Source organism: Halyomorpha halys, unplaced genomic scaffold, assembly GCF_000696795.3.
Source record: "Halyomorpha halys isolate HHAL.00 unplaced genomic scaffold, Hhal_1.1 Scaffold332.1, whole genome shotgun sequence".
Lineage (NCBI taxonomy): Eukaryota > Metazoa > Arthropoda > Insecta > Hemiptera > Pentatomidae > Halyomorpha > Halyomorpha halys.
The window spans coordinates 751,928-779,047 of NW_027108633.1; the positions used below are offsets into that span (position 1 = coordinate 751,928).

General features: G+C 31.1%; 1 protein-coding gene across 2 annotated transcripts in view; it reads left to right on the forward strand.

Annotated features, from left to right (window-relative positions):
- Positions 1–27,120, forward strand: part of zfh2 (Zn finger homeodomain 2) — a 561,880-nt gene that overhangs the window by 104,266 nt on the left and 430,494 nt on the right. The window contains exon 2 of one of the 2 annotated variants that reach the window (XM_067046937.1): positions 6,176–6,225. The exons of the other annotated variant lie outside the window; for it this stretch is intronic. The gene's annotated coding sequence lies outside the window, so the exon portion shown is untranslated. The remainder of the gene's footprint in view (positions 1–6,175; positions 6,226–27,120) is intronic. 2 annotated transcript variants of the gene reach the window in all.

A 27,120-nucleotide genomic window follows, 5' to 3' on the forward strand; every position in this document is an offset into this window, starting at 1 on the left:
TCTCAACAAATATCATAAAAACTATCATTCTGAGGGAAACAATCATTATGAACTACTTTATGGTGTATTTAATTAGCTTCGAATTGAGCCCTAATGAGAACTCCTTACGTTCAATTTTTTTCTAGGCACAGTTTTTCTAAATACAATAATTTTACGAATATTATTATTAGTTATATTATCTGAAAAATGTATATTTTGAAGTATTCTAAAATTCCTACCTGAATCTGATGAGCGATTTGAGCATCAGATTGTACTTGCAGAAATCTCAAAAAGATATGATTCGGAGCTGCAAAAATTCATACCTAGTTAGTGGCATCAGTACCTTCACTAGTACGCTGCGCAGGAGGCCTATTTTTTTAATTATGGTTTAAAAATAATATAGAATGAGGAAGACAATTTCATATTTTTTGTTCTAATGCCTTGCGCTCACGTAAGAGGTTCAGTACGAAACAGATGTATGACTTACACATTCTCAGATAATCACCCACACACATCAAAGGTTTTCAGTATGATGTAATTCGAAATAGCTGCCAGAGTACAGATGAAGATATAATTTTTATTAGTATATTTTTACTTTCTTTTATATATATGATATATTAGTAAATTATTTTTTAGATTTTTAACATCTGGAAACTGGGTCAGGTTGGACGAAATCTGTGTTAAACGTTGTAGTTACAGCATGATCTCGGCCTCTGAAGCAAGCAATTTATACCGACGTGAAATTAACCTTTAAGGTTTACTTTTTTTTTTTTTATTCTTTTCGAAATGACCAGAGGACGTCGGAAAATTGCGTGAAAAATTATGTTTAGCAACTCTAGGGCAATATGGCATTACGGCAATCGAGGCCTTTTTCTTGAAGTGAATATTACCCTTTGAAAAATATAGCAATAAGAATTTTCATAATAATTAAGTTTAATTAGTTTTAACTATTATTTTATTATGCATATATTAATAAAATTTCTCACCAATAAAAAATTAAATGCGATTTTTCTATTCTTAGTTAAAAATAAGTCTAAAACTATTTTTACTGAATAGGTTCGTATTATTTTCATTAAATGCTCATATATGAAAAGATCTACACTATTATAGGAATCTAAAATAATTATAAAAACCCTGGGCTGTATCTATACCTGATACTAGATCGAAACTTTGAGAGTTGATACTACGAAATGATTATTAGCAAGCAGTTGAAATAATTATATTATTGAGCAAATAAATTAATAATTGTTTACTTAAAATAAATCAATGATTTTAAAAAAGTTGTTCTATGAATTTTTTCTCATATGAACACCAGTGGAATCGAAACTCACTCCCGATAGATCGTAGTCCTGTGGTGCTAGCCGCAGCTGTTGATGACCCACCTGGACCCTGGCCCTAACAAGACGTGACACGGAGCAAGTTATCCCGTGGAAATCGGATTTCCTCCAGTCGACCATTGCTTCTGGCAGGGAACCCAACTCAGGAGTAATTGCCCAAGCCCGATTTGGAAACCCAACGCCCACATGATATCACACAAAATAAGACGATTTTGAAATAGATGTTGCGTGAGACATGTCGAATACAACTTAATATACCTTTATTAATATTGAGAGAATTAATTAAGATTGTATATATGATTCCATATATTATTAAAGATCGCACATCAAGTATAACATAATTATTTTTAGGCATTATTATTAAACCCGTCAATAGGAATTTTAAATCTCAGTTTTGATTCAAATTTTGATTACTTAGTTTTCTTTTTTGTAGAATCTAAAACGCTTACTAGAGAGTAAAATCCTCGAATGTTGTTGCTAAATAATTCTAAAATTATATGCCAGAGTTTAGTTTGCCTTATTTTTGAGATTTAATAGCATTCTATTAAATTTGAGATTTTAATTAGCTCTAGACCGTTACTTTATAACTTACATAGGGATGTGGGATGAAGAGTCATAAATTGACTCCCCAAAAAAATAGAAATGAGGATTTTAAGAGAGTAAAAAAACTGTTATAATTTTTAAATCTTATAAATCGAATAGCTACAAAGATCAAACCAAATATGCATAGTATAAAGAATTAATTTATTGCATATGAAAATACTCGTGTTTAATTTAATAATACCATCTGAATAGTTGCATATATTTTTGGGAAAATCATTTTTTCGTGTTATACAAATAGGTTTAAATCGTCCTAGATTCTATGCTAAGTTTGAATTTTATCGATCATCATTATAAATCAATCTCATCAACAACTAATGTCCGAGTCAGTATTCTTCAGTTAAAACCTCTTTCGTTTCCTCCGCAATAAGTAGATTCTTGACATGAGGAAAATCTACAATGCAGATAAGTTCTGCAAACCGGTTTTTTCCCGTTATTTTTTGAAGATTATTTGTTGCTTCATCATCATCAGTCCTTACCAAGTGTCGTGCCTATTTAAGTCTTCCAAAGCGGACATATTTGGAGGCACCAGGCTCTTTCCTTAGAGTGCAGTTCTTGTACTTCCTTCCAACTTTCTGCTCATCATTCCTTCATACATATCTTGCTGATTCTATTTTCGGAAACAAAGAGTGCCCGTTCATTGCCTTCGGCCAATCATCTTGAACCAGAGTTTAATTCAGCTTTTTTTATTACTATTATCTTTATTGGAATTTACAACTGTACAAATTATACATTTAGTAAATTTGATGTAAGTTATTATGGAGTGATACAGGCGTGTAAAGAAACTATCCATTGGTAGCACTCTAATGAAGTTTTTACATACGCCTCAGATAAGATTGTCAGGAATGGAAGAAGAAGCAAGGTTAGAAAATAATGGTTTTGGATGGTTAGGAAGTTTATAATGAAAGGAATGATATCTGGTTCGGGCTAGATCGGTTACATTTGGAACATTAAGGTCTATATGTATGATTTTATTTGTGACAAAATAAGTGGCATTGAGAATTGTAAGGATTGGATACGAGAGAAATTCGAAGGTCTAGTGGAACCCCAAAGCTCAACTTCATATGTCCAGATTGGCCTTATTAGAGTCATGTAGATCAGTCTTTTGTAATGAATTGGAAGTTTAGACCGTTTGTGCTGTAATAGTCGAAATCGACTAGCAGTTTCCTGTATTTTCAGTCTTGTGTGAGGTTTCCAGGTTGGTCGTTTGTCCTGATGTTGTAAGTTCGTTAGGGGTAAGAGCAAAATTATTAAAGGATACTGTAGGACAGTTCTACTAATCGTAAAAGTAGATTTTACAGCAAATTATAAACAAAGTTTTCGAAATGTTACTTGATATCAGTCACATATAATGCTTCAGTATAACGACATGTTTATCAACAGAATAACAACATTATCAAGATAATGACATATTTCATATTGAAAACTGAAAGGAATGTCTTTTAAAGTTAATTACCGTCATATTTTAAGCAATGCTAAGTCTATGAGCAGTATTAAAGGTTTGGTATCAAGCTTTGATTAATAATCTATATTTTTTCGAAACTTTCCTTTGTGGATCACAGTAGCAAATTTACTGATCTACAAGTCCCTAAAATGATAATCTAAATAAGGAATTAAGTCTAAAGTCAGTTCCAGTAGCAGACAGGATGCGGAGGGGAGAACAGAAAGTTAACGAATTGAGGTGGTGTCTTTATACAAGTAGTCTTCTTTTAGATGTTAGATAGGCTAACTCGCATTTAAGATAGGACCACACTTGTATTTAGTGTAAGCAAATATATACTCGTTAATACTTGCTTCCAATGTTTGCCTACACCTGACACATGAACATTTGAAGGTCATTGTCAATGTTGTACCCATCCAATACTGATTTTAGAATGTGTTGGACCAGACAGGTTTACCTATACTTCACTTGCTGAATTGCTTTACAGAGAGAATGCCACCCAACTCGCAGTTCAAGTTATCTTGTTAACCCGATTTCTCTTAACTACCGTTCAGACTATGGTCTTGAAAAAGACAATCTAGCCGCTAGTCAGTCTAAGTTTAAAGGTTATTTCGGTTTAAAATTTAAATAGAGCTAATACTTCGATAATACATGTTTAGGCTCGGAATACTTTTATTGAAAGGTTATAATAGATTAAACCGTTGATTTACCAAACAGCCCTTATTTTTATGTATAGCATTTTACTTATGTTTACTATGTGGGTACCGTGTCAAATGCCAGATCATGGCATTGTACTGTTGGCTAGTATCTTAGTACAACATGTAAAGTTATGAAATATGATCTGATTTACGTATTTGATATGGAAAGAATATTCTATATTCCCACATACTTCTTTACTTCATAATTCTAGTAATCTTCCTTTCCTAAATTTTATCAACTATAAATACACACCACAATTTCTCTAAAAAATGATAATTTTGATCGATAAGAGACAATATTGTAAGAACTTAGCACAGTAATGTAAATCTGCTAGTTTTCCGAGCAATTTATTTAAGAGATAGATCCGATGCCAGCTAATAGAGTGCACTGCCGCAGCCCACTCTGCAATCCTCTTAAGTGCTCTTGGGATAATTTTCATTAATTTAGGGCCATGAGGGGTCTCTGCTTTCTAGATATATTACTCAAAATTACTGTTATCAGACTGCGTATCGATAAGGATTATGGGTATGGGTGTGTGATAAATAAGTGCAGTTTATTTTCCGGAAGTATAACTCTATCAGAAAAAAGACATTCCATATTTGAAGGGCCTGAAGCAAGTAGGTAACAATTCTATAAAAATTTAAAAAAAATATTTTTCCTAGTCTACATCGCTGTAGCACATCCTTAATCTGCTCTCCTTTTCTTTGAGCTGAGGAGGAAGCTTAAAATATTGAAGCTCTGGTACACATTTAACACTCAAAATATCACTTATAGTTTTAGTAAATAACGAAATAAACTTATAGAGATATAGTTATATAGATTATGCATTACACATTTTATTTCTACATTCTTTTATATACCTATACAATTTTATATTAATTTTTTTTTTTTAATACATATATATATATTACTTTCATATATATCATTAGGTTTATATTATTTATATATTTATTACTTTTTATATTTATCGGTTATTTTATTTGGTATCTTTTTATGATTATTAATTTTATATTTATTATTTTTAGCTTAATATACTTATTTATTTTATTTTGATCTTTGTGTGCATGCGTTAGAGTTTTTTTTTTTTTAAATATTATTAGATTGTAAATGTGGACGACCATGTTGGGTTTTATGTATGTATGTATTTTTTTACTACATTCTGAATGTTTATATAATTTTATACTCGTGACTTAAATCTACTTTTATGTTAGATCGAAAAAAGAGAGAATAATTTTTAGAATTGAAATAATAGAAAAATATGAGATTGGTAATTATTTCAAATAAATTAAATTATTACCTTTAATAATTATGAGGAAATTTTTTTTAAAAATCTGTCATTTCTATTTCAATAAGGATAAGGCTTATCTGATATAAAAGACCACCTAATTTAAATTGATTTGGGTTTAATCAAAATTGTTAGCACAGTTTTCGTGGAAATTGTGAAAAAGTGCACAATCGATTTACTAGAGTGGAATTCCGATTGGTTGATTTTATCGTAAATGATATTGTAGCATCCAAGGTATACACACCTGTCCTAGATACTTTATAATTACAGAAACAACAATTTTGCGAATATTGCTTATTTGGACTAAGGGGGCCTCAAAATGTGTATTTACGTCGAAAAATAGAAATTTTATATTATATAAATAGATAAAACTAAACGTTTAGCCATCCTGCACCACATTATTCATATACATTCTCTGTTACTATATAAATTATAAGAATGTTGTAGTAAGAGATCTCGGTTGCTCCTATCTATTATATAGGACCATTAAATAAAGTGGAGGAATAGCAGAAGATGTCGGAATCGAAGGGCGGAGCTACTCATTTTTAACTACCTCCTCGTTGCTCCCCCTTAAGTTTATTTAGATCATTAAAATACCCAGTTAAAATTTTTTTGAGAAAATACATCAAAGTGGCCTGGCAAATAAGTGATTGTTAGCTTTCAATTAGTTATTAGGAGCATGGAATTCTTACTTTGCCGATTTTAGTAATTCTAAAATTATCAAGAATATTCACCATGAGACAATGATTTCTTTAGTGTATAATGCTTTATCATCTAGGTTATTCATTAGATTACGACCTATTTTGTACTGATATGTATTTTTTTTTCTTTCAGGTGAGTCTGGTAAAGGAGGCCGTTGGAAAAATTGATGGTATCCCGCAAATGTATGTAATCAGACTTCAAGTCAATCTATCATTTGTGCTTGTCATCAATCTTTTATGCTTTGGAAGTGTTAAAAGTTGCTTTGGAAGGGGGCTTTGGTGCTTTAAGTAGATCAGATTACTTTGTTATCGGGTTTTTCCTCCTCGCCCCTTTCCCCGCCTCCACAATAAATGGTTACCTGAACCTTCGCTAAGGTCTTAAAAAAAATAAATAAAAGAATAGTAATGGGGTATGCCTCATTTTCATTTTCATTTCAATGTATAATACAGAGAACAGATGAAATTTAATTTGAAATTCTACAATATACCAAAATAATTTGAATTATTAATTCAAATACAAAACAATACATGGGTGTTAGACATTTTGCGTAATAGTCGTACAAGAGCACTACGTAAAATTATAAATTATATTTTTTCGCAGATTTCGGAAAGGGGGAGGAAGTGATAGGTTAAATCCTCCTGATCTTCGACTTTCAAAGTAAGCCACTGAGAAGTATCCTATATCAGAACTATCCTGAGGCAACCTCTAAACTGCAGCGGACTAAACTGGAACCTCTAAACTAGATTCGGGATGAAAACTAGACTTTTCCCCATTCTAGTTAAAATATGTTGGTTACCTGTAGATAATATCTTCTTCCTCCCTCCCCTTCATATCAGAAATGTCACTGGGAAGCTGAAGGTAGAAGGCCACAAAATATGGGGCTGATTCAAGGATAACATAACAGAAATTTAAGACTTACAGAGGTATGGTACCATAATAATTTGGGTGCTACGTTGATATAGGTGTAATGCAGTTATAGAAGAGAAAAAGTGGCAATATCATATAGTGGTTATTTTTTTTTTTTATAGAGATTAAAAATAAGTTATATACCATACCCCAAAAATTTATAGACTATTAAATCATTTATAAATAATGTAAATAATAGTGGAAATAAGCATAATTTAAAATAAATTATTACGAATATTTTCAGTTTTATATTTGAAAATAGATTTTAATGTTGAGACTAAGGTGAAAATAAAAATATTTAAAATTGGCTAATAGGCAGAAATGTTATAATAAAACTGTGATACGTTTTTATTATTATTATACAATTTTATATTTAAAAAATGTGGGATTGATGTAGTTCATAAGGTTTTTCATTAGTCATTTTAATCGATGTTTAGTAATAATAATATTATTTACATCTACATACGAAGTATGTCCATCAACCCTATAAATTTATACAAATTTAACCTAAAGAAAATCCTTATAAATCTCAAAAATTGTTTTAAAAATATTCTAAAAGTAATCTGATAACAAAAACAGTAAAGATAATTTTTTATATTATTATTTTTATGCATATTTATTTATTAATGAAATTCAGAGGTAATAGTTATACAGAAATGAGAAATATAAGAGGCTAGTTACAATAAATAATTTCAAAATTCCAAATTCAGAAAAAATGAATCGGAAAAACTAAAACTGAAGACATTTGCTATTTAATCTGTGGATTAGAGTATAAAATATTTTATTCTAATTCATTTTAAAGGAAAGAAACCCTTAATTATTCTGATCTTTTTTATTTTAATCTTTTGAACAATGTATTAGAAAAGGTTTCCATTATCTAGTCCATCTTAAAAATATTATATTAGAAGTAGTCGAATCTTATCAACCTTTGCATGCACTTTTAGATTTACATTATACACGATTTTATTAATATTATTTATTTGAAACAATCACTAAATGAACATAGAAAAGCTAATTTTTTGTAACATTATTATTTATTCACCTTAATTACTAGATGCCTTATATTCTACTTCTAAGGGATTTGTCCTGATTGTAAAGTTTTATATTATCTTTATACCAAAGTGATTGTTATCAATATCACGAGTTAATGGACAGTTCGTTAGAAACTGAAGGTTTTCAGATAGGAGTATGAAGAGAAGATTTGTTTTTGTGGTATTGAAAAAGCAATAGTTACTAACTTTTCTATGAGCATTGCTTCTTTCTACACATAAAAATCAAATCTTTAACAGACAATGTTTCATAAAAAAATAATAATCTTTAAAAACTGGAATTGTTTGTCGTTACTCCAAACCGCAGACACAAATTCAATCAAATTCTATCACAAGCTAGTAGATTTTATTTAAATTTTTTTTTTTTTTTTGTAAAGTTTTATACTATAAACTTAATTTCTAATTTATGTCTTAATAGGTATTAGAATTAAATATTTACAATAAAAATGTAACTGATTTACATGAGATGCGTCCATGATAATTTTTGAATAATAACTTTCCTGAAATAGGTCTATTGACTTTTGAAAGCAAAATCCTAATTTATACAAATGATTTTTTTTCTCTGTTCGATGTATGTTCGACTTAATCATGCATAGCATCATACTATCTTGAACAAATACATTCTCGGCTTTTGAAAGTATTACTATGTACACTCTTTTTTTATACGACCTAGCAAAGACAATCTCCCTTTATCTTTGAGAGCTGAGGGGAGTAGTGTGGTACGATACCGTCGCTTTTCTATTAGCTCAAATGGCTTTGATTAGAAATTTCTTCACTTAGAGCTTAAGAGGTTTTTTTATTTCACTTCAAGAGAGAGAGAAACAATGGTGGATTTGAATATTAAAGAGATGTAAATGAAAAGGCCGAAATAAATGGGTCTAAGAGGCGAGGCTGTTAAAGAATTAACACCGATGGAACTATCGCCGCTGTAGAGATACTAGCTAACAGCTTTTCGCAGTTTAACTGATACGGACAGCTCGTTTTTAGGGTTGTGCAACCAGAGGATTTGAATAACACGATAACGCTCCCCGGGAGGAGGATGATGGACCTGGCGCGGTTAAAAGCACCGGCCTCAGGTCAATGTCTTCTTCCTTTTGGTCATGAGGAAGTGTAAGAAGGGAAAAGAGAGAAAGGGACACAAAACAGAATGGAAAGAGAGAAAAAAGTAGAACGGGTAAAAAAGAAGAGTGTTGGGAGAGGTAGGCGGCGCTACAAGGTTTAGCTCTCTACGCGGTCCAGATAGCGCCGGCAACGGGACAAATTAGTCAGCTAATTACGGCAGTGTTTCTGTTCTCTCTAGGGGTCTTAGAGTTCTGGAGGGTACGCCCACGGCAAGGCTTTACCACTGCTCCGGTGTGGCCGACGTCTCAATTCGGTTCCAGCAGATCTTAAGGAGATATCCTCTCCCGATGGGGACTAATCACGAAGGGTATCATCCGTTCATATCTTGTTTTTAATTCAGTGGTTGGCATTGTTAAAAAACTATTGTACCACAATAATTTTCGTGCTGCGTTTAAAAGTATAGGGTTAATTCGGATACAGAAGAGAAGAAAGTGACCATGTCATATAGTGTTTGGAGACTGACAATAAGTTAAAAAGTTTCCAAACAATAAGCATTTATATAATAAGCTTTGTACTGAATTCAGTGGTTGGTATCTCTCCGAAACAGTTTTTTAACTTCTTATATATCTTATATTCTGAAAAATTGTTCAATTGTGAAAACAGGAATCGAATCTTATTAGGTATCCACACTAGGAACATCGTGTCGGATGTATACTAATATTATCCCAGCCATTCAAATGAAATAGCTAAGATAGGTATTGTTTACGTCTTTTTCAAATGGTGATAGTTTCTACTCATTGTATTACAATCACTTAGTTAAGGAATTAGGATTGTATAGTAGTGTCCTATTCGCACGGTGACAATAAACCTAACCTAAAACCCTTTTCAGTCAGACAAAATTAATCAGTATTGTTTGCGAACAAGTACCATAAATGCTAATGTTCAGAAACAATTTAAACTAAAAAAGTATATCAGAACAATAGTTGTCCACCTAATTACCATTACATCTGATAGGTGCAATAATTCAAAGTTGAGAGTTATAAATGTAACAGTAGCTTTTCTGCATTTATTTGTAATATCAACTATCACATCGAACCAAGCGTGACTGAACTGTCACTACAGTGAATGCTTTCATTATTCCAACTATCATATAATTTACACCATGACAGTTGGTGCGAAATATGTTTCAATATTAACACGCCTTTACAAGTCTTTTTGCGCCTTGGGTTTTCGCAAACACGATACCGCACTACTTGTGAACTATATAACTAATTTGTTATTTAGTAAAGAGTACACATCAGTTATGCCCCGCGGTTTCACAAGTGTTATATTTGGATTATTGGTTCCAGTGTCATAAACATGGTGAGCACATGGACAAGTACATAAACTGAATAACTTCCCAAATCCACATTAAAAGCAAAAAGTCGCTAAAAAATAACTGATTTGACAAAAATTGTTATCAATTCGATCCCTTTATACTACAAGCTCTGTTTACGAACACGGTATGATCTTAAGTGTTTCAAAAAAACATAAAATACCTCATAGCAATTTTAATCCGGAAAAATATCTCTCATCAAATAAGTCGACTCCAATATGCTAAAAAATTGTCCTTGGGCTTTATTTTTAGTGGCTGCAAGCGATGACGATGTTCTTCTAAATTCCATAGTTTTCATGATATATTGACGTTAAAGGTAACACTGTTGCTATTGGTTGTAAGGTGATATTATATAGGCTAAACTCTTCCTCAGTAAACGGACTATCTTACACAAATATACTTTTTTAAATATAAATAGTAGTATTAAAATTAGCGTCTTTAAAAGACCAACTCTAAACACAAACACTAAACAGCGAAGGTTCATTCCCTATCCAATTACAGAGTCTCGATCGTATAAACGCTATCTGAACAATATCCATAACACTTCGTTTGAGAACTGATTAAATTCAAAATACGCCCCGATTAATTGCACACTGACACTATCAATGAGATAAAATTGTTTAGTAAATCATCTCTTTAGCAAACGAACGTCTAATGAGATGATATATGAAAATTGCTTTAGTGTGTCTATGAACACTGAATAATGCATTTGAGAGCAAGAGATGTAGATATTTTCAAAGAAGTATTATTTACGAACACTGTACCTCAAAACTTCCTTAATGGGTAAGTCTGAACAATATGTAAATTAACAATGACTATATAATTTATATATTTTTAAATACATGATTGTATTCCCTATATTAGCTTCCTTGGAGTAATTCATTGTAATGAATGAGCGGTTCTGAAATTTTATATCAGTCCTGAAATCCTTACTAACAACAAGCAGCTTGAAACTTGTTAACAACAAAAGACAGACATATCCGCATGCAAATAATTTCTTATGATCTAGGATTAATGGGAGAAGATGTGACATTGTCACCATGGGGACAGCACTAACTAGGCTGTAGTGGTTATGATATATCAGCAACAATAAAGTCGACATCTAAGATATGGTTGACTAATTAACCATCAGCTCAAGATTAATCTGTCTTACAAATAGGAGTCTGCCCTGGACCAAAGCCAAACGTCAAGGCGGCTCCTAAGGGCTGTAGCACCACCAGTTGGCGTATTCATCGATCTATTTCATAACTACGTGGGATTAATAATGCGATTGGAGTCCTTATTGCTTTTGTAGAAACAACAGAGTTTACTATTGCTTTCAAATATTAAAGAAGAATTGCTTAAACGATTTTATTTTTTTCAGAAATTACTGTACTCTAATCTTAGTATAAGGTATCACTAGATGAAAAGGTTATTTAGATAATTGTTAGAGATATGATGGCTTATTAGCGTCGTTATATGTTACATTATCTTTCAACTAAATTTCCACAACTCAAACCACCGTGGTCCATCGTCATTTCTTAATATTATAAAGCTCCCAAAGTACTGCTTAAGATTTTTTTTATTACGTACTTCTTCTGAAAATAATAGACTTTGGCAAATTGGCGTCTATGGTTTGATGCCAGATCGTAAATCACATTTCTAGGGTTTCTCGTTAAGACTGGATGACGAAGTGCAACAGTAAACGCCTCAAGGACCCTGTCTGTAGTAGAGACAGTTTTTTCTAAGAAAAAAAAAATCAATAGTTAAAAGTATTCATCTAATTTTTCATCAAAGTTACTAATAAAAATAAAAATGTACATTGTATAGCAATTAGTAGTTTGGTATTTAAAAACAATAATACAAGAATATCACTATATGCATTTTTCTACCCTCGAGAAAATATTAGGTGTATTGGGTTGAAAATATATAGTTACGTTATTTATGGGCAAGCTTATTGACCGACACAGACATTCCGCGAGATTTGCCTCCTAGCGTGGACACAGCTTAACATATTATTCAGGTGATTACAAATAAATATCCGTATTGGGATATAGTTTTAAATTTAAGTTTATGAAAAACTTAACTTACTAAACGATCACGAAGGCATTAAAGCATCTCTGTCATTTAGAGAGGTTATGAAATATAATATTTTTTTATTTTTCAGTTGAGCTCAAATAGCTTCAAAACACAAACGGAATATTATTGAGTATCTGAACATATCGAATTTGAAAATCGCACAAACTGCCGCCCGTAAACAAGAAAATTATATGACACATTGTCTTCCTTTTAGCTTTACTATAGTAGGGTAATAATTTTGTAATCTCTTGATATTTACATTTTTTTTTTATTACTACTAAAACATTATACCTTAATTAATAGTTCAAATACCCACCACGAAACAACAAACAGTTGTACAAAGGGGGATATAATGAAACCAATAATCCCCAAGATACAATGTTTACTCCGACAGGACTTGGAAGACAATGCCGAAGCTCCGGTATTGTCTAAAGAACTGGATGGAGGGCTCAACAAGTGTCGGCCTCCTCCGACGATTGTAAATCGTCATTAACGTCCGGGCAGGAGATTGTCTTCCTCTGGAAGCCTTTCCTCCAGTTCCTCTAAGGCTCTTAGCGCCGTCATTGTATGCTTTTAAGCGACTACTATCTGGATGAAGGGTGCTTGAGGAGTTTAAATTCTTATATATAGATCATAAAGGCTCGGATGAAACGTATGTTTTGAGCCATGATACTGATTTTTTTTTTTTATTGTAGGAAAAATCTGATTTTTCATATAGGAAAATATATTTGATAAATTTCTGATCAAATGTTTAGAAAAATAATCCAAAAATCATCTGGGCATTTGATATGATTTTTTAAAATATATTTCAGTAATAGCTTATGGTGAATGACATTCCTGAAAGAGACAAGTTTCACCGTAAGAAACGGTTGTTTGGAATAGTAAAAAGCATTATCCTTTATATAACTTAACGTTCTTTTATACGTCTATAGAATATGATATTTAAACGTATCGATTTTGATACATCTACATAAAATTCCTTCCATTAGCAAACGGTGGTAAGTGTACCACCAGTGGTTGGAAAATAAATTGGTTGAGGTACTCAGTTTCGGGTTTTGACTACTCTTGATACGATAAGATAAATTTGGTTTAAACAGGAAACGTCATTTTTACTTTTCCTTACATATAAAAAAAATATTACAATGTATTGCGATTAAAATTTAAAATCCCAGTTTTCGACGTGAATACGTGTTCTGAGGTCCCCTGAGCCCAAATGACCAAGTCTCACAAAATGGTCTATGTGTGTGGTAAACTAGCTAAAAAACGAAAATTTATACGAAATAAAATTACATATTTAGGGTGAGCTGAGTGCAACAATTTAAAAACGCAATAGTAAAAATTGTTTATTCCAATTCGAAACAGTCTCTGTTTTTCTCTTTTTCTTCTTCAGTTATTCATCCAATTCATTATTATTTTGAAATAATCCATTACGTAATACTATCAACCATGAAAATGGTTATTTATTTAAAATAAACAAAATTAAAAGTATTTTAGAGGAAGATTTTTTGAAAATTGGGCATTTAAGCCATGTCCAACTATTTCAATCATAAGAAGACTAATATGATATTAAAGAACTGTACATCAATATACTGACTTTAATCAACTGACTATAATCGAATAAATTTAATAATCAATCCTATGAAGTGGCACTTCTAGTCAGTTGATTTTATCGAAAAAGGTTCGATAAAATTCTATAAGTATTCTATAAGCCTAGAATGTGACAGCACCTTTTTCGATGGATTATATATGGAGGTAATGGATTATTTCAACATAATAGTGAATTGGATGAATAACTGAAGAAGAAAAAGAGAAAAATAGAGACTGGTTCGAATTGGAATAAACACTTTTTACTATTTCGTTTTTAAATTGTTCTACCCTTGGCAGAAAAAGAGTTAATACTCATTATTCCCACCTCCAGTATCCTAAAAAATGGATTCTACAGCAACAGACAAATAAAAACGTTTTGTTCAAAATTTTCGCCCTCTTGGGTTTTTTTTTTTTTTTTTCAAAAAATTAACCAAATATAATGTTATTTCAACACAAGTCAACCAAGTTAGTCAAAACGTGGGGAAGTAAGTAGGGTGGTTAATGAAAGGATTGCGATATGCCCACCACATCAGATTTTGCAGTACATGTTTTGAACTTTCGAACATTCTTACGCAACGTAGAGTTTACAGCATACGTAAAAAAACAGAAGGGTTAAGGTTTGGATATGGAACCACTCTTCAGAATAAAATTAAATACCATAGAGCCAAAATAATGACAATAACTTTTAAGTAAGAATACTTACAGCATCTTGTTTTTTTTTAATGAAACATTTTTTGTTAATAAATTTATTTTTCTATACCGTAAATGTGAAAAGAAATAAAATTCATTACATTCATTCATTCATAGAAGATACCCTCGAAACTGCCAAATCCGTGTTCTAGGTTTTATAAAACATAAAAACCGGTTGTCATATGAACTTATATGAATATATATATGAATAAGGCATTAAATCATTGTTTATTTATCTTGGTTTGTTAATTTTGAATTTGGTTAATATTCCTGAACCTATGTGGCGATGGAGCATTTAATTCTATAACAAATATATTTCAACATTTTTTACTTTAAGAATCGTCAGATTGTTACGGACAACCAACCGGGTACGGTTTTGGAAACAGATCACATATTTCAATCATTTAAGAAATGCCCAAAGATCAGTATAAAAGCCGTACCTTCTATTTCTAGGTATAAGTTGAGGAACAAATGCATACAACAGTTTCATAAAGAACAAAAAGTGCCTAACTCCGCTGAGTAAACAAAAAATTTCAATAGAACACCTGGTGCAGACCCGCTGCGAGTGGTACCTGAATTGCGAAAATACTCTCCTCTGTGTGTATGGGTCATTAGGAAAATCTCTCCATTGTAGGAGGGGACACCTGGACCATTTGGGTGCCTCGTTTTGTCAACCATATCACCACAAAACTGTCAAATCATATGGGCTAAACTTCGGTGGGAATATTCAGGTGAGTCAAAACCATTATTAATACCACTACTAATGTAAATTATCCCACAAGAATTTTAAATAATTTATAAACGAATATACTCATTCAAATAATAAAAGTAAGAGGAATAAACTCAATAAATTTTATTCCCACTAAAGTAGTATCAAGTTATCATAAGGTATTAGTAAATGGATTGGCTCTTGCCGGGGGGGGGAGGGGGAGGAGGTTATCTTAGTTATCTCAGTTATCTTACCCCAATTTTTTATTACTTTAATGAAAAATAGGTATAATTACTAGTCAAAATTGATGAGTATGCCAAGTATTATGAGAGGGAAGAAAAATCTTTTTTCTTTCAGAGCTTATCTTTAAAACTACTTAAACCACTAGGAAACTAGTAATATCATTTAAAGTAGACTAAATTTGCTAAAATATTTTGACCAGTAATTATCTTTAATTTTCATTAAAATAATAAAAAATCGGAATAAAATAACCGAGTTTTTTTTTTGTCCCTTGGGGTCTTGTACTATTGAAAAAAAGGTTTCTTCAAGGTCCTCAGGGATACATGGAGTCAAAATTGCACTATACTTCTTACTCAGCAATATATTTATATTTAGTATTTTCTTATAAATATTTATTAATAATAATTAATTATTAATGTAATTAATCTTAAATAATTATTAATATTTATTATTTTACCATCATATAATTTATTATTATTTTAAATATATGTAAACACATAATTGAATTTATGTAGATTTATAAGCAGTCATTGATGTATTGATTGATTTATTGAAACCATCTGATAGATGGTATCAGAAAGTTGTATTATTTCATTTCTGAGAAGACAAATTAAAGGTAATTACATTAAAAAATATTTCGATTATAGGATGATAAGATAATTTAACAATTTTTATAAAATAACTTTGGCTTTATATATATTTAAGTACAATTTTTAATAATTGTAATTAAATAATTATAACACTCCTTTTTATGGTTGTTTTAATGTGTTCTTTTTTTATCATTTTACATTGTTGTAGCTTATTGTCTATATGTATCTAGTTTATTATTCTTATTATTAGTCACTTATTATTATTAATTATTTATATTTTATCAAAAAAAAAATTAATTCTTCTAATGATAGAAAATTTAAAATTTGATATATCATGACTATGTTCTATTTGTAGAGGATTATTCCCTAGTAGCAAATATCATAAAAATAAATAATAAAGAGAAATAATTACCTAAAAGAAAAGCGCTAAATGTCGGCCAGTTAAGAAAATTTTGGATAGTTGAAACTAAAATTAATGCTATGCGTAGCTGGAAATACCTTTAACCTTTCCTCCTAAAACCCAAATTGGAATTCAGACAAAAAAAATTATATAAGAATTTGCCAATATCAATCACAAAAATATGTTTATAAACGATTAGCTGTCAGTGCCAAGTATATCAGATTATATTTAGGCAACAAATCTTAGTGTATCGTCGTTTAATATGAATGTTTGGCATATACGCCTCAAAAATATAAGAAATATTAATGACTCTGTAAGTTAATAAAATAAAAATTTTCAAAAAACAAGAATAATTATGATATGTATGTTAATAACCGCAAAATGAACTACTTACGAATTTACTTTACATAGAAAGTTTCAAGGATACAAAAATGTATATATAGTACATGGTTATCGCATAAATACCTGGAGATACATACAGTAATGTAAGAAGAACTGAATTACGGATCTATTAACTATATTAACTGAATTACGGAACAATTAAATTATGTAATAAAAATTCTCTCCTGAAACATACCTAAATATTAGTTGTTAGTGAACTTTTCTTATTCTGTTCTAAAATTTTACTTTTACGTTTTAAATGCCTAACCTAAGAGTGATACGTTCTATGTTTACACCAACTACGTAATAATTTTATAAAAAAGAAAATGTCCACACGCAGTACAGTGTGGTTCTTTTTAACTATTGATGATAAAAAAAACATAAAAGAGTTTAGAACCATTGCAGAAACTATTGTGTGCACTACCATAGAGCGAGCTGTACAATATAATGCCATTTTGGCATCATTTAGTTTCATGGTAGTACTATTGGATTAGGTCTCGTGTGACAGCTGACAGTATACATAAAGAGGCATTGATGCTTGATATACGGACTGACAGTAGACTGTCGCACCTTATTAGCTGTAATAGAAGTTGGATATGAAATCTTTGTTTTATATATTCTTATATTACGATTATTTGTAAACTTAAAATTGATTTTAATCTAAGTCTTTAACCTTATCAATCAGAGGCCGTTCTAGCCAACTGAGTATAGGTGACGACTGCAACAGCGTCGGTTCGTTTCCGACCTGGTCGGGCTGACTTTTAGTCCATAGGGCCCCACAAAATGAAAACATGACTATCCTACTCGACTCGACTCACCCCCCTTTATTTCAGATCTGACTAGGTTGGAAGCAAAAAAAAAAAAAGAGGTAATGGTAATTTTTCCAACTGACTGTTAACAAATTTAAATTGGGTAAACTGACACTGTCTCAATTTCGCGAAAGTACAAGGACGACAGAAAACTGTCACTGTTTAAACGAGCCTTAAAGCACTATAGCTTTACTATTGTGTTAATAAAGCAATCTGTGTATCGCACAAATACTTATATAGATCATTTTATTATAATTTGCTGGCCCGAAAAATATATATAGTATAACATACTTGTTTTTTTAATAGTAATTTGTATACAAGTGTAAATAATCATTTATCACAATAAATTACTAAGTGAAATTGCAATGGGTAATAAAATGTTGAGAGTGAGTGTCACTCTACAATTTATGATAGGAATGGATTCATTTAAAGGGGAAGCTGCAGCAGAAAAGTGACGAAAGGAAAAGAATGCACCTAACAAACAGGCCCACGATCACAATAAAGGCTTGTTATAAACAAATAAATGGATAACGTTACTTTTACAAAAATACAACAACATTGATAGACTTTCAGGATGGGTAATAAAAATTCTTATCCTGTTTCGATTTTTTCTTTTTCTTTTCAAATTCTTTGCTAAGGAGTTTCTATTTACCCAAATGTATTGTACTTTACATCTTTGCAAATTACTAACTCAAAATTAAATTCTAATCTACATGACTGTAATAAGGCCAATCTGGACATATGGAGTTGAGCTTTGGGGCTCCACTAAACCTTCGAATTCCTCTCGTATTCAATCCTTCCAATCCAAAATCCTTCGTAAAATCCTCAATGCTTCTTACTTTGTCACAAATAAAATCATACATAAAGACCTTAATGTTCCCTATGTAACCGATCTAGCCCGAAACAGATATCGCTCCTTCCATTATAAACTCTCTAACCACTCAAACCCCCTAGTTTCTAATCTTGCATCCTCTTCCATTCCTGAAAAGAAGATGGCCACGAGACCAGCTAATGTAAAATGTCATTAGAGTGCTACCAATGGGTAGTTTCTCTACACGCCTGTAACACTCCAATTTAACTTAGATCAGATTTAATAAATATATTATAATGTACAGTTGTAAATAGCAATAAATAAATATTAAAAAAAAAAATTAAATTTTTTGGGATCATGATATGGTAGCATAAATAAAATAATAATCAAATTACATTAGGCACTTTGAGGTATTTGAATGTATATATCCCCTTAGCATTACCCAAAGGTAATAAAATTTACATTAAAACACTTTCGAAAAGTAAGCGATGGCATTAAGGCCCGTAGATATTAAATGAGGGTGTGAAAGCTTGTTGCGGTGTACCTACTTTCATCTCTTGAGTGAATAATGATAATTATCAAGCTGCAGTAGAGAAATTGCGACACTCGAGAATTGTTTAAATCAGTCACTACGACCAAATATAGATGTTTATGATGAGATAATTATTTTATACGACCCTTCCTGCTTTATGTAGACTTGTAATAACATTCCTAAAAGGACTATCGGGAATCGATTAGGCGGCTAGAAGATAGGTAACTATGTTGGTGAGTATGCAGAATTTAAATTGGAAAGATAGGTATCTATTTTGGACGAAAGCTGCTTCACATGCAACAGAGTCATTGTAAGGATTGGAGGATGTAAGGATAATATCCGGGAGCTAATTAATGGATCAACGTTAATGGAACCTGATCTAAGTTGAAGAGTATTCAATTAAAAGTCAATATACTTGCTTTATTATTTAAAAATTACTATGGGGTCATCTAATGTAGATCAGTTAAACTTGTATTCGAAATGCTGATTTCTAATACTTATTTGACTGGAGAAAATTTAATTTTGGACTAAATTATTTTTTGGTATAGAATTTTAATTTGCCAAAAAAAAAAAACTTACTTTTTTGAAGTAGATATATAACCTCTTGATAGTAAACTCTATATATATTTAAATATAAACATATCAATGCACCTCTTTAAATAATTTGTATGTTTGGAGCGCGTCAATCTTCCATTATCATTATATAATGATTAAGTCGGATCACCAGATTAATAATTTATATAGCAGACCAGTTAAATTAGATTAAGTTCAGCAAATGTTATGAAAGATATTTTACTAACTCTGTTATAAGAAAATCATAGGAATAAGTTTAGTTTTTCGAGATTATTTATATAAAAGATATTTACTTTATGGTGATATGATAAATAGCCCTGTTGAGCAAATTTGATCAAATTATTCAAAAATAGCTAGAGAATTCTGAAAAGTTTAATTAACTTAAGACACCATCGTGGGTTTACGGAGGATGCTTCAATTTTTTTTTTTTCAACTAACCGAAATTTTCAATACAAGTCATTTGATCTATATATACTTATACGAGTATATATACATGCATGTTGCTGTGAAAATCCAAAGAGCTGGAAGTTTGAGATTAACCTCTAAATCATACGGTTTTTCTAATGTTATTAGTAAAATACCGAACATCTTAACGAAATTGAGATTTGATTTGAAAGATGGGGTTGATCTCCAGATTCTCTGAAGAATGTCATAAAAAAAATCTTTTACACTGGTTTTGTTCCTAAAATTCTTAGTTAATACACAAACATTCCAATTCATACTTTATAAATGTTCACACTTGTGTACAAAGTCAAGCAAGTACGAAGTCTAGGACACCATTTATCTAGATCGTTCGGATTCCTGGAAATAAGTATGTGTTGTGGGAATATACAAATAACAATTTTTCCAGAAAGTTGTATTAGCTTATTTATCATAGGACTTTTGTTAGCACGCCCGACTGGAAAAATATAGGCGGTTAGCAATTTTGGAGTCTGGAATGAATGGGCCCCATGCTAAAAATATTGTGAAAGAAAAAAACCATTGGATTTTCAATTTCAAAATGTAAAAAGGATAACTCATTTCTTATTTTCTTCCTTTTGATTTTTTCCACATACTGTTCATAACATTAATTTCTTTATTTTTAATCAACGACTGCATGTAAACCTCGACGTTTACCAATCTCTATTGTTAAAATTTCAATTTATTTTTTTTATGATTGATAGCTCTAGCACATTCAAGGTACTGACGGTAAATAATAATAGTATCAAGGCAATATTAGTAAAATTAATTTCAAATATTTTGATAAATGTGTACTTAGTATGGTTACAAAAATAAAAAGAACAAAAGACTTCCTTCCTGAAATAGAAAAATACTTAGTGTCGCAACCTGCATATCGCAGTACACTAAGATTCTATTATCCTGGAGCCGGACATGAAAAGCACTTCTTCCAGGAAAAGCAGCGTTCATTCTCCAGGGAGAGAATTACAAATGACCTTCCTGAGAGTAAGAGAATGGTTATCATTAATAAAAATGGCCCCTACCGCTGACAATGAGCGCTGGAGAGGGAGTTGCGTTAATACGAGATAGACTCCATTAACAGAAAGCAGAGGGTACTAGTTACCTCCTTTAGAGAACTCGGATCCTCTATGTACGGATTAATAGCTACATTAGCCTCGTCCTCATTTAGGTCCCGGGAAAAATGGGTGGTCATTTCCCCTCACAAAGGGCTTTTGTCCCCCGGCCTCGAGGACCTTCGGCTGCCCGCTCTTGAGGCATCTTCCATCAAGGATATCTATCGGAAGATCTAGTGGCTCCTGTTTCTAGGGGTATCAGGTGGAAAGAAATTGCTTAAATGTGGTAATCTGGAACTATTTTAGGTTTTTATAATCCTTTGTTAAAATCAAGATTGTCGGAAGTTGGTCACCAAAGGCACCAAGATAAAAGAAAAATATTTATGAATAACCAACAACTATGCAGGGCTAAATCAGAATCAAGAAGCAAATATTTGAAAAACAATACTTTTTTACATTGTTTAATTTTTTGTTGTTTGTATCTTGTTTTTAATATAGCTCTGATGAAGCTCTGTATAGTAAAGCGAAACGTTGGTTACTAATATAAATTTTTTCTTGTATTTTTATACCTTTCTTGACTGCCACCAGGACCATATATTAACAATTAATTACTTACGGTTAACTAATAATCTTCCAAGAGAAATTCTCAGTTTGATATTAACAGAAAAGTCATCAATGATATAATCAGAAAAAATCATTCCTCTGATGGCTCTATGAACGTTGTTCAGATAAGAATGTTCCTTTTTACTAAAAGCAAGACCTAAAGTTTTACTAAAAACATCACAGTTTATACCACCTAATTTCCTATAATAAGATTTTTATTTTTTATCTCTTATTTTTTAAATTAATTTGTATGTATATTGTTTTTATTAATGATTTTAGTGTGAATGTGATCACTACTATCACTTATTGCCCATATCTGTAGCAGATTAATAAATAAGAAGTACTCCTTAAACTTTTTTGTAATAACGGAAAATTGGAAAAACAAATGTGTTGGAAGATGTGGGCATAATTGTAATTTTGTGGGCTTATGGCACTGTATACCATAAATTTTTCATAGGTTGCATAATGACTTATCGTATTAAATAGAATTTTATAGTAAGATATTTTATATATAAAGAAGTATTTTATATTACTTTAGATTTAAGTATGTAATGGGCTGCCAGAGAAAAATGGCTTTCTATTGCGTAGGACAAAAAAAAAATTAATTTAAGAGTATGCTAAATAGTATGTACGTATACATAACATAGTTTGTACGTATACATACATAGTATGTAGGAATAGTCTTAGTGTGATTTATTATCTTTGTACTTTATTTATATTACTATTGGTTTCTTGGTAACTGTTGACGTATGGACAGCTGTCTCTGGTTGCATTCGAAAAAATTTTTTTTTTGTATCTTTATGTAAGTTTTCGTTCACATTGTTAAGACACTTTTTAAAACATCAGATTATACAAATAATATTCTTATTTTTCAACAGTTCTGATTCCTAATTACCATTCTGTAGTAGAAAACAAATAGACTTCTAATGATGTCACATCGTGAACATACATCTACAAGTAGAGATGACAGGATGAACTCCATAAAGTACCCACTGATGATCGGCAACAAACCGGTCCTGAGGAGCCTAATGGACGTTGCCCCAGCAAATCAGATCAGGAGTCGTCCTTCGCCTACCGCACCATCTTAGATCCTGAAGCAATTAAACTTTAATGTCCGCAAGAGTTGGCCATTGTGATTGATATCTTTCGACGTAGGCGGCCTCTATGGTCACTAATTACAAGAGTCGAAGAGGTAGTGGACATATGGGGTAGTGCCTTGCTATCTACGCCATCTGCTTCCTCTAACTACCAACTATCTTCTGATGGCGAACCGATAATCGTTCTTATAGCAGCGATTTAGCCCTAATCACGAGCTGTTATTTTTTCGCTTCGATGCAAATTCCTCCTTGTATAATGCGTCTTATTCTTAATATAGTGCGGAATGGGTTGTGCCGTATACCACTTGTTGAAGAAAAATATTATTTACTAGCTGAGATGGAAACTCGTGATCAGTAAGATTTTACTCATCATAGAAGCTTTGAATAATCTTTAACTAATTGAAGAACGGCCTCCTGAACTCAGCCAATCCAAACAACTCTTACAAACGCTTGCTTATGCGTGAGTTTGCCATGGTTTGACAAACGCGTAGAGGTACCTGTATAGCACTTCAAACTAATTAAAGACCTGATCGGTGCACCAGTAAAAACAGATAGAAGTTAACAAACCGACTGTCCCTTTTTGCTTTTTTACAAGGCAAAATTGGTACTATTAATATGAATTTTATTGATACTAAAACTTACAAAATAATGTACTAAATATGAAGATAAATAATGTAGACATTAAATTAGTTGGTGTGAGCAATCTTTTTTTTCATTACTACGAACTATGAAACAACTAGTAAAGAGAGTACACAACGCGACAATTTTCCACACCCCCTTATTTCGTGCCAACGTCTGGGGATTTTGGTGCGGTTTGTTAGTTTATAAGTGAGTGGAAATTATTTCTGTCCCCGAGTTTCCAAACAAAAAATATTTTAGGAACGAAAATAATATAATCCACATTATACCTCTGCATTACGATTATATAATTAAAACCAATTAATTCTCGTATGCCACGGTCATTCTGACAAACCACCAAGCTGAACAGAAAGAAAGGATAGATTATACAGTCTCGAGCATTTTTCAAAACTTTCAGCAATCGGTATAGTCATGGAATCACTTAGGCCCTTGAAGCAATGGAAAAATAACAGATCGGGAGAGAATAGGATTATTAATAAGATTTAATAAACGGACAAACACAATGAGAGACCTAATGGACAGGAAGGAGGCGAAGAACTCATTCGTCATTGGCGGGTTAATACTGGTCTGATTAGGCTCTGTCCTCTCTCGTTAATAATATCCTCCGATTGATTAGTCATCTTCTATAGAAAATTAAGAAAAGGAATCTCATCCTTCAGACGGTTCTTCTTTATCTTCGCCAGCTCCTGCTCTTGTTCAACTTGGATAAATTATCGGTCGATTCCACCTTTATTTATGACATTCTTTTCCTCATTCAGAAATTATTTCCCTAATAAATGATCATTCCATGCAAAAATATTATGGAGAGTCAAAAATAATTTAAATTATTATAGACGCATTTTTTTTCATGCGAAAAGCTGACAATTAATCCACCATTTATTTGGTTTATTATTTATTATATTTGTAAATATTAAATAATCAAATATCTAATGTGTCCACTCCCACAGTTTTCCCTACCGGTTTGGGTGCAAAGTCCAATATAAATATTTATAGTTGTCCCTTCGTTAAAATTGTTCAAAATAGCATCTTTGTTAGTAATTTAATTATCTAGATTTAGGCAAATGAGTGAACAGATCTATATAGAAACTTGCTTAAATAACTTTAAAAACAAGTTTTTACTCTTATTAATTAAATTAATCTTTTATCCGGTTTCTATAAAATAATTCTTTTCTATGATATTTAGTTTTTGTTTCCTTAGCAACCATCTACATGTCTTAAATATTAATTCCTAGAAGTCGAAAACACATTTCAATTTCAAATTTAAGCACGTGAAATAAAAAAATATAGGCTATTAGTTTATATCAGCATTTTTTTAATCGGCCCTTATTTCTTTATGACAGCTTTTTGAGTGCTAATTAAATTGAAAATAAATAGATACTTTCTTTCCAAATTTGAACTAAAAATGAAAAGTAGAATTATACGTAGAATGAAATCTTTCCCTTCTGATGGAATTAGGTTGGTAACCTGTAGGAGTACTGGCCTATTGAAAATCCATAAATACGCAAGAACGTTAAATTCAACACAATTATTCAACATTTTATAAGTATGACCGATTAAAATAAAACAGCAAGGTTAACAATTAGTTATTTGCTAGAATCTATCTTTTTTTTTTTTAGAGTGTAATTGATTTCATGACATTTCTACCAAATGTCAGTGTTTAGTGTGGGCTCAGTGGTCTCACACCACAATAAAGGAGAAAATAGAAATCTCTATAGTTCCATTGGTTATTTGGAATTGTAAATATTTCAAACATTAATTATTAACATAATTTTGGTTTACTTACACTCGTAAATCTTTTAACAATGTCTTACTTATATTATTTGTAAAGTGCGTTAATATTCTCAAAATTGAACTCGAGTGGGATCATCCTTCCTTGAGATAAATTGAGATAAAGTCATTCATTCCTACATTGTGTAAAAAAAACATCAATCGTTTTAGGTTTATTCCAAAAAAATGAATTTTTTTTTTCTCTTGCTTAACATAATCATGCAATAGCTTAACATTTTCCTCAAACTTGAACAATGATAGAATACATTTTTAAAAAAATTGGACGTTTTTTTGGTTCAGTAAAAATAAATTTGTAGAAACAAAAAAAAAAAACAAGTGTCCTTGATAGTTACAATAATATGCCTAGTATGATTAGAAACATTTAAAACTTCTGTTTTGTTTCAAATTTTTTTTTTTAATTTAAAGTAGATTAATGATTTTGCTCTTCTTCAATAAAATTTTTTGGTTCCTACTTTTTTATCTTTTTAAGCAACTTTTTAAGCTTTTATCGTTCTATGATAATAATGTTTCTTTGGTATAAATGTAAAAATTCTGTTATCATAAAAAAAAAAAAGCTATTAAAATTCACATAACGTCCAAACAAACTTTTCTCTCAAATTTTTGTTTAATTTCTTATTTTAATTTACAAATCAATAAACATTGAAATCTTCAAGGTGCATATTCATACAAAACTCGTTCATACAAATTAAAATAGATTTGAGGAAGATAGTCCGGATGGTGGTCAATAAAGGTATCAGAATAGTAAAAGAAAACTATTTATTGTTAACCGGTTAACAATAATTAGTTTTCTACAAACAATGAGTCTGTTTTTTGTTTCTACAAATTTAGTTTTACTGAACTAAAAAAATGTGCAATTTTTTTTTTATTTCCTTCCATTATTGTCCAAGTTTGAGGAAAATGTTAGGTTGTTGCATGAATATGTGAAGCAAGAGAAAAAATATATAAAATTTAAATTAATTAATAATATTATTTTAATACCTTTATTGACCTCCACCCGGACTATCTTCCTCCAATCTACTTCATACAGTCAACTATCTTCTTCCAACAAAAATTTAAATAGAGTTAAAATTTGAAGGTACATAAATAATTAAGATTTAGAACTAAAATATAATAACAATAAAACAAAGAATAAATAATAATTTATCTTTCAATTGAATCTATGAAAAAGAGCTCCGATCCAATTATGAATCAATAATTTTACTGAAAATATTCTAAAGCGTTTATTCTGTGTATTTGTGAGTCTGATGAGTAAAACCCCATGATTCTCTCATTGATGAGAGTACGCCGTTTTCAGCTGTTGAGCCCTTCAAACTTAAAATTCCACCTGATTTCTCTCCCCTTGTTAAACGGACTATAGATGCCACGTAGCCAATAAGCGAATCCTATGAAGGCTGTTCAGAACCCATACCGATCTACTTTGAGAAAAATAAACCATGTTTGTCAGTTTGAAATCAATTGAATAGTTCCTTTTTAATTTATTTCCAACATCATTTAAAACAAATCCTATCTGATACATGGATGAAAATTGCTAAGATAATACTATTTGTTAAAAATTTAGATAATGTTCCATGACATTGAACACTCTCTTGAAGATAACACTAATGTTTTTTTGTTTCCTAAATCGACTTATCAGTGTAGCTGTTTATGAAAGATACGTTTAATATGCT